This window comes from Pleurodeles waltl, chromosome 10, assembly GCF_031143425.1.
Source record: "Pleurodeles waltl isolate 20211129_DDA chromosome 10, aPleWal1.hap1.20221129, whole genome shotgun sequence".
NCBI lineage: Eukaryota > Metazoa > Chordata > Amphibia > Caudata > Salamandridae > Pleurodeles > Pleurodeles waltl.
Window position 1 is genome coordinate 427194036 of NC_090449.1, and position 12984 is coordinate 427207019.

Consider the following 12984-nt stretch of genomic DNA (forward strand, 5'->3'; position numbering starts at 1 on the left):
CACTAGAATTACCATAGGATTCTCCCTACACACAGCCAGCCCTCAGAGCCCAAGTTCAGTGTGGCCAAAGACTCACCAGCTTCACAATTTGCAAATTTGGTACGGCTTCCCTGGAAAAATTTACACCATTGGTTAGGGCACGCCCAGGAGTTACTCTGACCCACTAGCTTGTGGTACGCCTAAATGTGGCATCTCCAAACACCCACGTCTGAATATAGGATCCTAGAGAGAACAGAAGAGGTCTGGATCTACTGTCTATGAGTTGATCTTAGAGGAGCCTTGGAGCTGCTCCTTTTCGTGACGAGGACAAAGGCATAGCCTCTCAAGGTCATAAGGCTGACCTCCTGTTAATGCCACAGGGAACCAACTAGCTACAAGAGGTATTTTCCCAACTGCCCAGCTGACTAGTTGCAAGTGGACCTGGACTAGACCCTGCTGTTTGGCCTCTGCCTTAATACCCAGCAAGTCTTTAAGAGCCTTCTCTGAAGTCCAGGACTAACGTCAGAAGGTAAAAACTTTGACAAAGACAAACCTGTTTGGTGTATCCGAATCATGCTCTATTGCCAAGATCCCTGTCTACCGCAACCATTGACTATCATTAGCAGTTATGCTTCTTGGTAATATTGCTATTTAAACTTTAAGAAATCAAATCTCCAGTTGGTCTTATTGGACTTATGTCATTTTGTTTATTACATTTTACTCTATTTTCCTACTTCGGTTTGGGATTTTTATAGTTTTGCATTTCAACTTTATTACTGTTTTGGTACTGCACAAATACTTTACACATTGTCCTAAGTTAAGCCTGTCAGCTCTGTGCCATAGCTACCAGATGGAACAGCTCTAGTAAGTTTGGTGACTTTTAGTTTTTACACTGAAAAGTGTTATGATTGTTCCTTGAGGTAGGTAATGAACCCTCCCCAAATAATAATCCAATTTCTTATACAGTGCGTGCTCCACACAGTGTGAATATCCTTGGAGAGCCTAGGCAGTCTGACTGCAAGTATAGGTTGTAGTGACCACTGTTCAATTTGGTTCTTCTCAATCACTGTATGGAGTAGAAGCACAACTGGGGGTAGAAGAAGTTCTGGAGCCTGCAAAAACATAGCAGACTAGGGCTGGGCTTCCAAGTGGTATTTACGGATGACAGGTAAGCTAAGGCCTCCCCTTTTCCAATGCCAAGTGAGCACCTCCCAACAAATGCAGGATCTCTTATCTGCAGATACCACTGTAATAAGAAGGGCCTGAAGGGACACAAAGTGGTCAGAATACAGGGGGTCAGGATATTATAAACAGGGCCATGGAGTTGGCCAAGAAGACTGAGATGGCCTTGACCTCAGGATGAATCAGATGCATCGACAATAGCATGAGCAACTGAAGGGGGATGGCCTACCCTAGTATAATTCCAGGTCGTTCAGGAAGAACCAGCCTGTCTATATTACTAGTCAATCTGAGAGTGATTTTTTTTGTGAGAATGTTATTATCCATATTAGACAATTGTAAGAAACTGGCTTATCGGCTGAGAGGGCTAAGTACCCACCTCAAGTAATAACCATGATCCTTGTTAAGATGAGCCTTTGAAGTCAGTAACGTAACTTGAGCTCACCCCCTAACAGCTAGGGCACACAGCAGGCAGGCTTAACTTAGAGGCAATATATAAAGTATTTATTAAGTACTAAAACACTAATAAAGTTGAGATTCAAAACAATAAAAATCTAAAAATGAAGTAGAGAAATAGAGTAAAAGGAAATAAAATGACAAAAAGAAAATAAGGGAAACCGGAGATATGAATTTCAAATTTTAAGTAGAAATGGCACCAAGAAGCACAAAGTGCCAATGATAGTCAGTGGTCGCAGTATAACAGGACCTAGGCACAATTTGACTCTGACTGCAATAGAGCCCTTCTGACTTTAGTTCTACAAGTCACAATCTACCACAGGAGTACACTTCTAAAGCCCACAAGGACCTTAGAGGAGGCTCTTAGAGACTCCCAGGGTGTCAGGCAGAGTCCAAACTGCAGGGTCCAACCCAGATCCAGTTACCAATGGTTAGCGTGGCAGTTGCAGGAAAAGGCCTTTTGCAGATTGTTGTGTCCCTGTAACTTTAACAGGAGGTGAGCCTTCTGACCCATGATGTCAATGTCTTTGACCTGGGTACAACAGGGAGAGCAGGTCCAGTCTTCTATGCACTTCTCAGATTTCAACAAAATAAAAAATAAGAAATTAGGGGACTGACTGAGTTTTTCTTTTGGACAATGACACCGTAAATTGCCACTGGACTTGGGACAATCACCTCTTCTTTTTTTAGAATAACAAGAAGTCACAAGGAAATTAATTGTAATATAAAACAATTTGTCTGTTTTTTATAAATATGTTTGTAGTTTTATGGTGATGACTTGTGACAATACAGACTCTGTATTTAATCTGTACATAATATCAATGTAAATAAGTTAGAAACCATTAAATAACGCAAGTCCAGTGGCAATCTGCTCAATCAATCCCCTTTTTTCTCATTTCCTATTTTGTTGAGTTTTGACGCTTAGGAACTGAGGGGTTAGGTGGGCAAACCCTCTTTGTTAGACATTAACTGCTTGGGTTTCAGACAGCAGGTTCGGTCCTCTTCTGATCTTCCACAGGTCCAGGAGTGTTCTGTAATGAGTGCCTGGAGGTGCCATATTTATGCCTGGCATGCGCTATCTGGCACCCCTTGGGATGACCTAACCAATGGATTAAAGGTTCCTGTGGGTTAATCCTATCCACTTTGGGCATTTTAAAGATGGCCAATTTATTCAGTCACACTAAACTTGGGTTCTAAGAAGGGTGGGGGGCAAAAGGTAACCATTAGTTTGGATTTTAACCATTAAAAAGAGTCCTTGAATTATTTTTTTCGCGGTTTCCCAGGCATAGATAACATGTACAGATGAGGACCTGGAACAGGCGGCGTAACCAACCATACCTATAGCAGGCATGAAATTTATCCTGTTAGAGTTAAAGCGTAATCGGGTAAGGATTTATGGTCCTGCTCCACTATGAAACGTGAGAATTTATCTTTGCCAAAAATCTCTGACAACAGAGTCTCCACAAGCAGTTCATGCTTGTCAAAGGCAATTGATTCAGCAATACACAAGATGCAAGGTGTGTTGTGACAATAGCATACCTTTAAACCTCTGAGCTTTACATTGATGGTGACCATAAATGTGTCCACCTGAACACGTTTGTTATTGGAAACTTTGCCTCCTTTCAGATCATAGATTTGATTTTCCGGTTCATCAAGCCTTGTTGCCTGCTGCTCAAAGCTCTCTTTCGTTTGGTCAAGGTGCAGAGTTGCAGTGTTTGTTCTGTAGTCAATGGCTTTTGATTACGCTTTAACTCTGATGTTTTACCAGCCAGGTGTACAGGTGGGGTCAGAAGGTCACATTTTCATGTTTGCAAAGATTGGGGAAACATTTACATTTTGGGAGAGGTTTTGCAAAAAGAAAAGCTCCTGTCTTCTGATGCTGCTCCTGGGTGCTAGATTAATTTGATGCTGTAACAGCATAATTTGTCATATTGGTTGTATGAATTTATGGCTGCCACTGCTGAATGATGCGGATTACTTTTCACTTCACACATTTGTTATCAATTTGCCGATATGTTAGTAATTTACGCTGTACAGGAAGCAGATATGCTAAAATGCTAACAAGCATGTTTTTTAGAACTCTTATTTATGAGGACTATGCAATTGGAGCAGGGTGGGATATGCCTCTTAGGGCCAGATGTAGCTAGCATTTTGCATGGTGCAAACTGCGAAAATCGCAGTTTGCGCCATGCACAATGGGCATCGCGATGCAAATTCAAATTTTGCGAGTCGGTACCGACTCGCAAAATGTGAATGCGACTCGCAAATAGGAAGGGGTGTCCCCTTCCTATTTGCGACTCGCACCGCGATGCTAAATTGCTTCGTGACCGCGAATGCGATCGCAAAGCAATTCGCAGTTACCACCAGTGTCACACTGGTGGTAACCCATTGGCAAAAGGGAAGGGGTCCCCATGGGACCCCTTCCCCTTTGTGAATGTTGCCAAAAATGTTTTTTCAGAGCAGGCAGTGGTCCAATGGACCACTGCCTACTCTGAAAAAACGAAACCAAATGGTTTCGTTATTTTTTTTGTTTTGCAACTCGTTTTCCTTTAAGGGAAACGGGCTGCAAAACAAAAAAAAGAAAACTGCTTTATTTAAAAAGCAGTCACAGACATGGAGATCTGCTGTCTCCAGCAGGCCACCATCCCTGTGAGTGAAGGGAATCGCTATGGGGTCGCAAAATGCAACCCACCTCATTAATGTCTGAGACACCGTTCTGCATCCAAATTTGCGATTCGGAAATTGCGAGTCGCACCAACTCGCAATTTCTGAATCGCAAATTCGGAAATGACTACATCTGGCCCTTAGTGTGTTCAACTTAGTTCTCAAAGCGTCCGATTTTGGTTTACCCAGTAGATACTTCAACAGTGCTAGTTGGGGAACACAGTGGGAATAAGAGTGGGAAAGGGTGGCATTGGGTGTCAAGAGCTGGTCTTAAAGGCAACGCTCTGATGATGATCTTTGTTCGAAGAAAGGTATTTTAATCTCCATAGGCAGTGAACTCTTCGATGGACCTCTTTGTTTGAAGAAAGGCCCTTTTATCTCCAGGGGCAGTGCCTGAAGGTAAGAGGAAGTCCAGGAATTCTCTTGAAAATAGTTCAGCAAGAAGGAGAGAAAACTGTGGACTAGAAAAAGGAATCGTCATATCAGCCAGGCTACAGTTCAGGAGATTGAGAGAATAACTACAGGAACTAGAAAGAACGCAGAGTGAGTGGGAAATGATTCAGGAACAATTCCGACACAATTGGACCGAAGAACAGGTTGTGACATCATTCCAAAAATTAGTCGCCCACTTTGGATTGGGAAGGTAAGATACATGATGAAATATGAAACAACATGAAAACAGAGGTAACAATAATAATAAATAATACGTGTATACTTCCTAAAATAAACTTAATAGCGACAACACAAAGAGAATGTTGAATTTCACAATAAAAGGTATTGGAAACCCATACATATGGGAATCCAATATGGCGCCAGCGAGGACTAGATCGCATTCTATGACAGGACCGGAGGCGAGGATTATGCAGTTCCTTCTTCACTTTTTATTATAACAGCAGGTTCAAAGTTCAACATCAAACATTAAAACTACAAATCCCATGAGTCCGTAGTCATGGCAACCATAGTACAATGAACACTGATAACTCCGACAGTAAAAATGCCCAAAGTAACGTCATTCTCCCTCTTTCTTCACTGCTCGCGGTGACAGATAAGTGCCTTTCTGCCTCTGCGCTCTATTGTTGACTTTCTAAAGAGTGTGTATTTGCTTTAAACAACCTGGATTGTGAGGTAGGTTTACTAATCCTAAAACTGGTGCTGGCCCAATTTGGCAAGTGCAGAATTGATATAGGAGACAAACTTAGACCCCGAGAGACCTCAGTACTTTGCCTCCAGAAGGAACCCATAACTTTATTTTTCATCCTTTAGCTCCTTTGCCCGGGTGGCTGCCATACTAATAATATTTATTTAGGGTGGTTAATTTCATGCACACAAATGTTTTTTACCACCCGGAGGATAGACTTTTGGTCCTGTATGGCGTTCTTTGCAAGCACCAGTGTACTATCATAAAAATAAATATAAAAATATATGCCTGAATGTTGCGTCCCTTGTTTTTTAAAAAAAATTTATGTGCTATCACACAGATTTGAGACATCCGGAATTATGTGGAGTGGCCTTTTATTTTGGCACTAGACCATATTTTGGATAAAACAGGCCCGCCTCCAATAGGGCACCTTAGAATGGTAAGACCCCTCTCGAGACCACTAGTTCTTGAATGTTTAGTATCTGGAAAATGGTAAGACCCCTCTCGAGACCACTAGTTCTTGAATGTTTAGTATCTGGAAAAGGGTCCAGAAAAGCATTTTCCTTAGATTCCTCTATCCATGATAACTCTTTGTGTTTAGTCATTGGCTTGCTAGCTCTGATTTTACACATTGAGTGTCTGATGTTGACCTTTTGCCAAATACACTTTCAGACCACTCTCCTGTGATGAGCTCTGAAGATTCCAGTGCCTCTGCTATATTGTAAACAATGACGTTTCCCATCCCAGGCAGTTCAGGGCCAGGTATTCTGTGAAGACTGCACACCCTAATTACTGAGTTCTTTGAGTATGTCCGTGTGATGACTGTTGCTAAACACTCCAGAGTGCAGAAGGGTGTTTGGCAGCAGCTCCCGAGGCGGGAAGGGGAACTCCTTTGGAAAAACAACATGTAGACAACTCTCTCCCTAATACATTACCTGGTATATAAAAGTAGGACGTGTAAAAGTTTAGTGATAAACGTCTTTACAGCAAAAATGCCATTAAGTAATTTTCACTGTAACAGGGGTATATACATACATCACTACGTTTTACTAAATTATGCTTCAAAGAAATAGTACCTAAAATTTCACAGTAGTTTAGCAAAATGTTTTTTTTCTTGTTGCAGTTTTGTGAACATCTTATTTTGGAAGGATAGTCAATCTTGCTTCCAGGCTTCTGCAAATATTTACATCTAATCAGACAGCATTCTGGGGGCATTATACCTAGCTTCATATTGTTAAACTTTGCAAACGCATGTACACATTTTTATACTAGAACCACTATCAGTAGGGCTTACAAGCTTAAAACATCTCCTTGGAGCTCTCACCTTACTAATAAAGTATTTGCATTAATGAACCATAAATTTGATGTGCTTTTATGGTAACAAATGGACCGAATAAACTTTTTTTTATGACTGACTGAACCATAAATACAAGTTAGAATGTGTAAACAAATATTACCTTACTGCAGACAATGCCCTTCCCTGCTCCATAACGCAGTGTTGTAAACGAGCAGCCAAAGGGTTTGTGTTGCAGGGGGTTGGGCCTACTTGTCCCAAGGGCAAAATAAACATGAAAACTTGTTGTCCTTGCCCCCAAACAACCAAACAATATGTCCTGGGCCTCGGGGTATAAAAATTAGACACCCCTGTTTGGCATTGAGTGCATGACCTGAAGTGCATCAATTCCATCACCCTCCAAGCTTTTTCATTTCCCAGAACCGACTGTGGAAGACAGGCAGCCCATAAGTCTGTGACCCAGTTGGCAAGAGTGTCCGAAGCATGCTGTAGGAACGTACCCTCTTTTTGGCATGGTTACCCCCACTTTTTACCTGATGTCAGTATGTTTTGACTGTGTTCACTGGGTTCCTGATAACCAGGACCTCAATGATTGTGCTCGCTCCCTCTAAATGTGGTTGCTAGGGCTTCACACACCCCACATTTGGCATAGTGGTGCCTCCATATAAGTCCCTAGTATATGGTACGCAGGGCATTGGGGCACCAAGGGTTCCCCATGGGCTGCAGCATGTATTACGCCACCCATGGGAGCCCATATAAAATGAGTCTGCAGGCCTGACATTGCAGCCTGCATGAAAGGGTGCATGCACCCTTTCACTTCAGGTCACTGCACCAGGTTACTATAAGTCACCCCTATGGTAGATTCTCCTAGCCCAGACAACAGGGTGTAGGTACCTGTGCGTGAGGGCACCCCTGCATGAGCAGAGGTGCTCCCAGGAACTCCAGTTCCATTTTCCTGGAGTGCAGCGAAGCCATTTTACCGGTGTACTGGACATAGGTCACTACCTATGACCAGCTACATAATGATAACTCTGAACCTGGGCATGTTAGGTATCAAACATGTCGGAATCATACCCCAACACTCTTGCCAGTATTGGTTGTATGATTCCATGCACTCTGGAGGCTCCTTAGAGAAACCCCAGCATTGCTCCTACCAGCTTTCTGGGGGTTTCCGGGCAGCCCACGGTGCTGCCACCCTCAGACGGGTTTCTGCCCACCTGCTGCTTGACCAGCTCAAGCCCAGGAAGGCAGAACAAAGGATTTCCTTCGGGAGAGGGAGGCAACACCCTCTTCCTTAAGAAATAGGTGTTACATGGCTTGGGAGGGGTAGCCTCCCCAAGCCACTGGTATGCCTTGCAGGGCACATTTTGTGCCCTCCTTGCATAAACCAGTCCGCAGGGGTCCAGGGACCCACAGTCCCTGCTCTGGCGTGAAACTGGACAATGGAAAGGAGTAACCACTTTCCTGTCCATCACCAACACAGGGGTGGTAACCAGAGCTCCTCCAGGTGGCCACTTGATTCTGTCACATTGAAAAGAAGGTGGGTAAAGGCCTCTAGGAACATCTGAGTGGCCAGGTCAGGCAGGGGATTTCACAGCTCCCTCCTGATAGGTGGTCACCTTGCTAGGTGACCAATCCCCCTTCCAGGGCTATTTGGGGTCGCCCTTTTGCGTGGGTCCTCGGATTTGACATGCAAGACTCCAACAGGACTCCTCTGCAACATTTACTTTGATATCTGGCCACCGGAACTGCAACTGGACCTAGAATCTGCAGCTACAGCAACGACTCTGCTCTGCAACATTGTTTCTCCTGCTCCTTCCAGCAACTACAACATTTCCCTGGCTGTGCATCCTCTGAGGGCAGCAAGTCTTCAGCCTGCACCAAGAAGCAGGAAGGAATCTCCCTTGGAGTGAAGGAGTCACTTCCCTGCATCCGCAGGCACCAACTGCAAAGACGACCGGTTGCGTGGATCTCCTCTCCTCCAGAGCTGCGTGGATCCTGCATCAGTGGAGAAGTGTGGCTCAATGGTTAGAGCGGCAGACCCTGAAGCAGAGATCTGGCTCAAGACCAGGGTTCAAGTCCAGCTTCGGCAGGTCTTGGGCTCAATTCCCCTTGACCAGATAATTCTCGCCTCGGTGCCTAATCTAATTCATGGGTCCCACTCTGCAACTCTGGGCAATAGCTTGCTTAATCTCCACAACGGCCCCAACAGCGCTTGGATGCCTGGCTTCACCCTGGGGGTGCTCAGGAGTGGGCGCCTCACAGGGAAAAGCCAGGAGGGGTTCCATAGCGGTATGAGTACAGCACCTTGAGACCCTAACGGGTGAGTAGTGCGCTATACAAGTGCTAATTTACATTTACATTTACATCACGGATGGTAGTCTGGAATGGTCCCTTTGGTCCTCTATCAGCTGTCCAACTTTGGAGACGGTAGGTCCTTGCCTCTCCTTGCAGGACAGTATCCCCATGCACTTGTCTCTTGCAGCTACCAAGGCTTGGCGGCATCTCCTCTAACGGTTCTTCAGGCTCCATGTAGCCCCAGCGTCCAGCACTCTTCCCTGCGATGCACAGCCCTCTGAATGCTTCTCCTGCGACTCCTATTTAGGTGTGCTGCATGGGCCTGTCTGCAACTCCTGTGCTTGCTGCCTGTGGGGGCTGCCTTCTCTTCTTGTGACTCTCCTCATTGCTGAGGGTCACCAGGGACTCCCCTCCGTGGGTTGAGCCCCCTGGACCTTGCTGTTCCCAGGCATCTACGTATGTCTTCATCCACAACATGTCTTTGCCAAGGTTTGTTGGTGGTTTTTCGACACCACTGACTGACTGCAAGCCTTCTACTGGCATAAAACGTCAACTGCCTCACTCCAGGAACTCTTCAGCTGCTCCAGTCCTGCACTGCTGACTGTCTTCATCCACTGTCGACCTGGTCCTGCATCCACAGACGGGTGGTTAGTGTCTCCTTTGGATTCTTGCAGTCCTGTCTGGGTATTGCAATATCCTTCTCTGAAGTCCGTTTGGTGGGTTTGGGGAGAACCAGGTGTAGGAAAGTACCATCTTGCCTGGCATGTTACCCCCATATTTCACTGTATATATGTTGTTTTAGTCTATGTGTCACTGGGACCCTGCCAGGGAGGGCCCCAGTGCTCATAAGTATGTGCCCTGTATGTGTTCCCTGTGTGATGCCTAACTGTCTCACTGAGGCTCTGCTAACCAGAACCTCAGTGGTTATGCTCTCTCTGCTTTCCAAATTTGTCACTAACAGGCTAGTGACTAAATTTACCAATTCACATTGGCATACTGGTACTCCCATATAATTCCCTAGTATATGGTACTGAGGTTCCCAGGGTATTGGGGTTCCAGGAGATCCCTATGGGCTGCAGCATTTCTTTTGCCACCCATAGGGAGCTCTGACAATTCTTACACAGGCCTGCCAGTGCAGCCTGAGTGAAATAACGTCCACGTTATTTCACAGCCATTTACCACTGCACTTAAGTAACTTTTAAGTCACCTATATGTCTAACCTTCACCTGGTGAAGGTTGGGTGCAAAGTTACTTAGTGTGTGGGCACCCTGGCACTAGCCAAGGTGCCCCCACATCATTCAGGGCAAATTTCACAGACTTTGTGAGTGCGGGGACACCATTACACGCGTGCACTGTACATAGGTCACTACCTATGTACAGTGTCACAATGGTAACTCCGAACATGGCCATGTAACATGTCTAAGATCATGGAATTGTCACCCCAATGCCATTCTGGCATTGGGGGGACAATTCCATGATCCCCCGGGTCTCTAGCACAGAACCTGGGTACTGCCAAACTGCCTTTTCGGGGTCTCCACTGCAGCTGTTGCCAACCCCTCAGACAGGTTTCTGCCCTCCTGGGGTCCAGGCAGCCCTGGCCCAGGAAGGCAGAACAAAGGACTTCCTCTCAGAGAGGGTGTAACACCCTCTCCCTTTAGAAATAGGTGTGAAGGCTGGGGAGGAGTAGCCCCCCCCAGCCTATGGAAATGCTTTGATGGGCACAGATGGTGCCCATCTCTGCATAAGCCAGTCTACACCGGTTCAGGGATCCCCCAGCCCCGCTCTGGTGCGAAACTGGACAAAGGAAAGGGGAGTGACCACTCCCCTGACCTGCACCTCCCAGGGGAGGTGCCCAGAGCTCCTCCAGTGTGTCCCAGACCTCTGCCATCTTGTAAACAGAGGGGTTTGTGGCACACTGGACTGCTCTGAGTGGCCAGTGCCAGCAGGTGACGTCAGAGGCTCCTTCTGATAGGCTCTTACCTCTCTTGGTAGCCAATCCTCCTTTCTAGGTAGCCAAACCTCCTTTTCTGGCTATTTAGGGTCTCTGCTTTGGGGATCTCACCAGATACCTAATGCAAGAGCTCACCAGAGTTCCTCTGCATCTCCCTCTTCACCTTCTGCCAAAGGATTGACCGCTGACTGCTCAGGACGCCTGCAAAACCGCAACAAAGTAGCAAGACGACTACTAGCAGCCTTGTATCACTTCATCCTGCCGGCTTTCTCGACTGTTTCCAGGTGGTGCATGCTCTGGGGGTCGCCTGCCTCCTCTCTGCACCAGGAGCTCTGAAGAAATCTCCAGTGGGTCGACGGAATCTTCCCCCTGCAACCGCATGCAACAAAAGACTGCATCACCGGTCCTCTGGGTCCCCTCTCAGCAAGACGAGCGTGGTCCCTGGAACTCAGCAACTCTGTCCAAGTAACTCCCACAGTCCAGTGACTCTTCAGTCCAAGTTTGGAGGAGGTAAGTCCTTGCCTCCCCACGCTAGACTGCATTGCTGGGTACCGCATGATTTGCAGCTGCTCCGGCTCCTGTGCACTCTTCCAGGATTTCCTTCGTGCACAGCCGAGCCTGGGTCCCCGACACTCTAACCTGCAGTGCAAAACCTTCTGAGTTGTCCTCCGGCGTCGTGGGACTCCCTTTTGTGACTTTGGGTGGACTCCGGTTCACTTTTCTTCTAAGTGCCTGTTGAGGTACTTTTGCGGGTGCTGCCTGCTTCTGTGAGGGCTCCCGGACTTGCTGGGCGCCCCCTCTGTCTCCTCGTCCAAGTGGCGACATCCTGGTCCCTCCTGGGCCACAGCAGCATCCAAAAACCCTATCCGCGACCCTTGCAGCTAGCAAGGCTTGTTTGCGGTCTTTCTGCGTGGGAACCCCTCTGCAAGCTTCTTCACGACGTGGGACATCCAGCCTCCAAAGGGAAAGTTCTTAGTCCTCTTCGTTCTTGCAAAACACCAAGCTTCTTCCAACCAGTGGCAGCTTCCTCGCACCCTCAGCTGGCATTTCCTGGGCTCCTGCCCACTCTCGACACTGTCGCAACTCTTGGACTTGGTCCCCTTGTCTTACAGGTACTCAGGTCCGAAAATCCACTGTTGTTGCATTGCTGGTGTTTGTTCTTCCTGCAGAATCCCCCTATCACGACTTCTGTGCACTTTACACCTACCTTTCAGGGTCTTGGGGTGGGCTATTTCTCTAACCCTCACTGTTTTCTTACAGTCCCAGCGACTCTCTACAAGCTCACATAGGTTTGAGGTCCACTCGTGGTTCGCATTCCACTTTTGGAGTATATGGTTTGTGTTGCCCCTATACCTATGTGCTCCTATTGCAATGTACTCTAACTTTACATTGCTTGCATTACTTCCTTTTGCTATTATCTGCATAATTTTGGTTTGTGTACATGTATCTTGTGTATATTTCTCATCCTCATACTGAGGGTACTCACAGATACTTTTGGCATATTGTCATAAAAATAAAGTACCTTTATTTTTAGTATATCTGTGTATTGTGTTTTCTTATGATATTGTGCATATGACACCAGTGGTATAGTAGGAGCTATACATGTCTCCTAGTTCAGCCTAAGCTGCTTTGCCATAGCTACCTTCTATCAGCCTAAGCTGCTAGAAACACCTCTTCTACACTAATAAGGGATAACTGGACCTGGCACAAGATGTAAGTACCTCTGGTACCCATTACAAGCCAGGCCAGCCTCCTACACCAGGTACTTATTTCTCTTCTTCTGGTCACTGGGGGCACTCTGGGACTTACCTTGTGGGCTTCCTAGTTCCTCCAGCTCCCATCTACGATTCCACTTCCTTGGGTGGGGGCCCGACTTTTGCATTCCACTTTCTTAGTATATGGTATGGTCCCAACTATTAGCCTTCAGTACTTACTATTGTTTTCACTGTTTTCTATTGCATTCTATGCTAATTCCTGACTCGTACTGTAAGTATAACAGGGTGCTTTACTTACCCCCAGTTAGGG

General features: G+C 46.2%; 1 protein-coding gene across 9 annotated transcripts in view; it reads right to left on the reverse strand.

Moving 5' to 3' along the window:
• The window catches only part of HMOX2 (heme oxygenase 2), an 815387-nt gene that overhangs the window by 62205 nt on the left and 740198 nt on the right, over positions 1-12984 (reverse strand). The window lies entirely within an intron of this gene.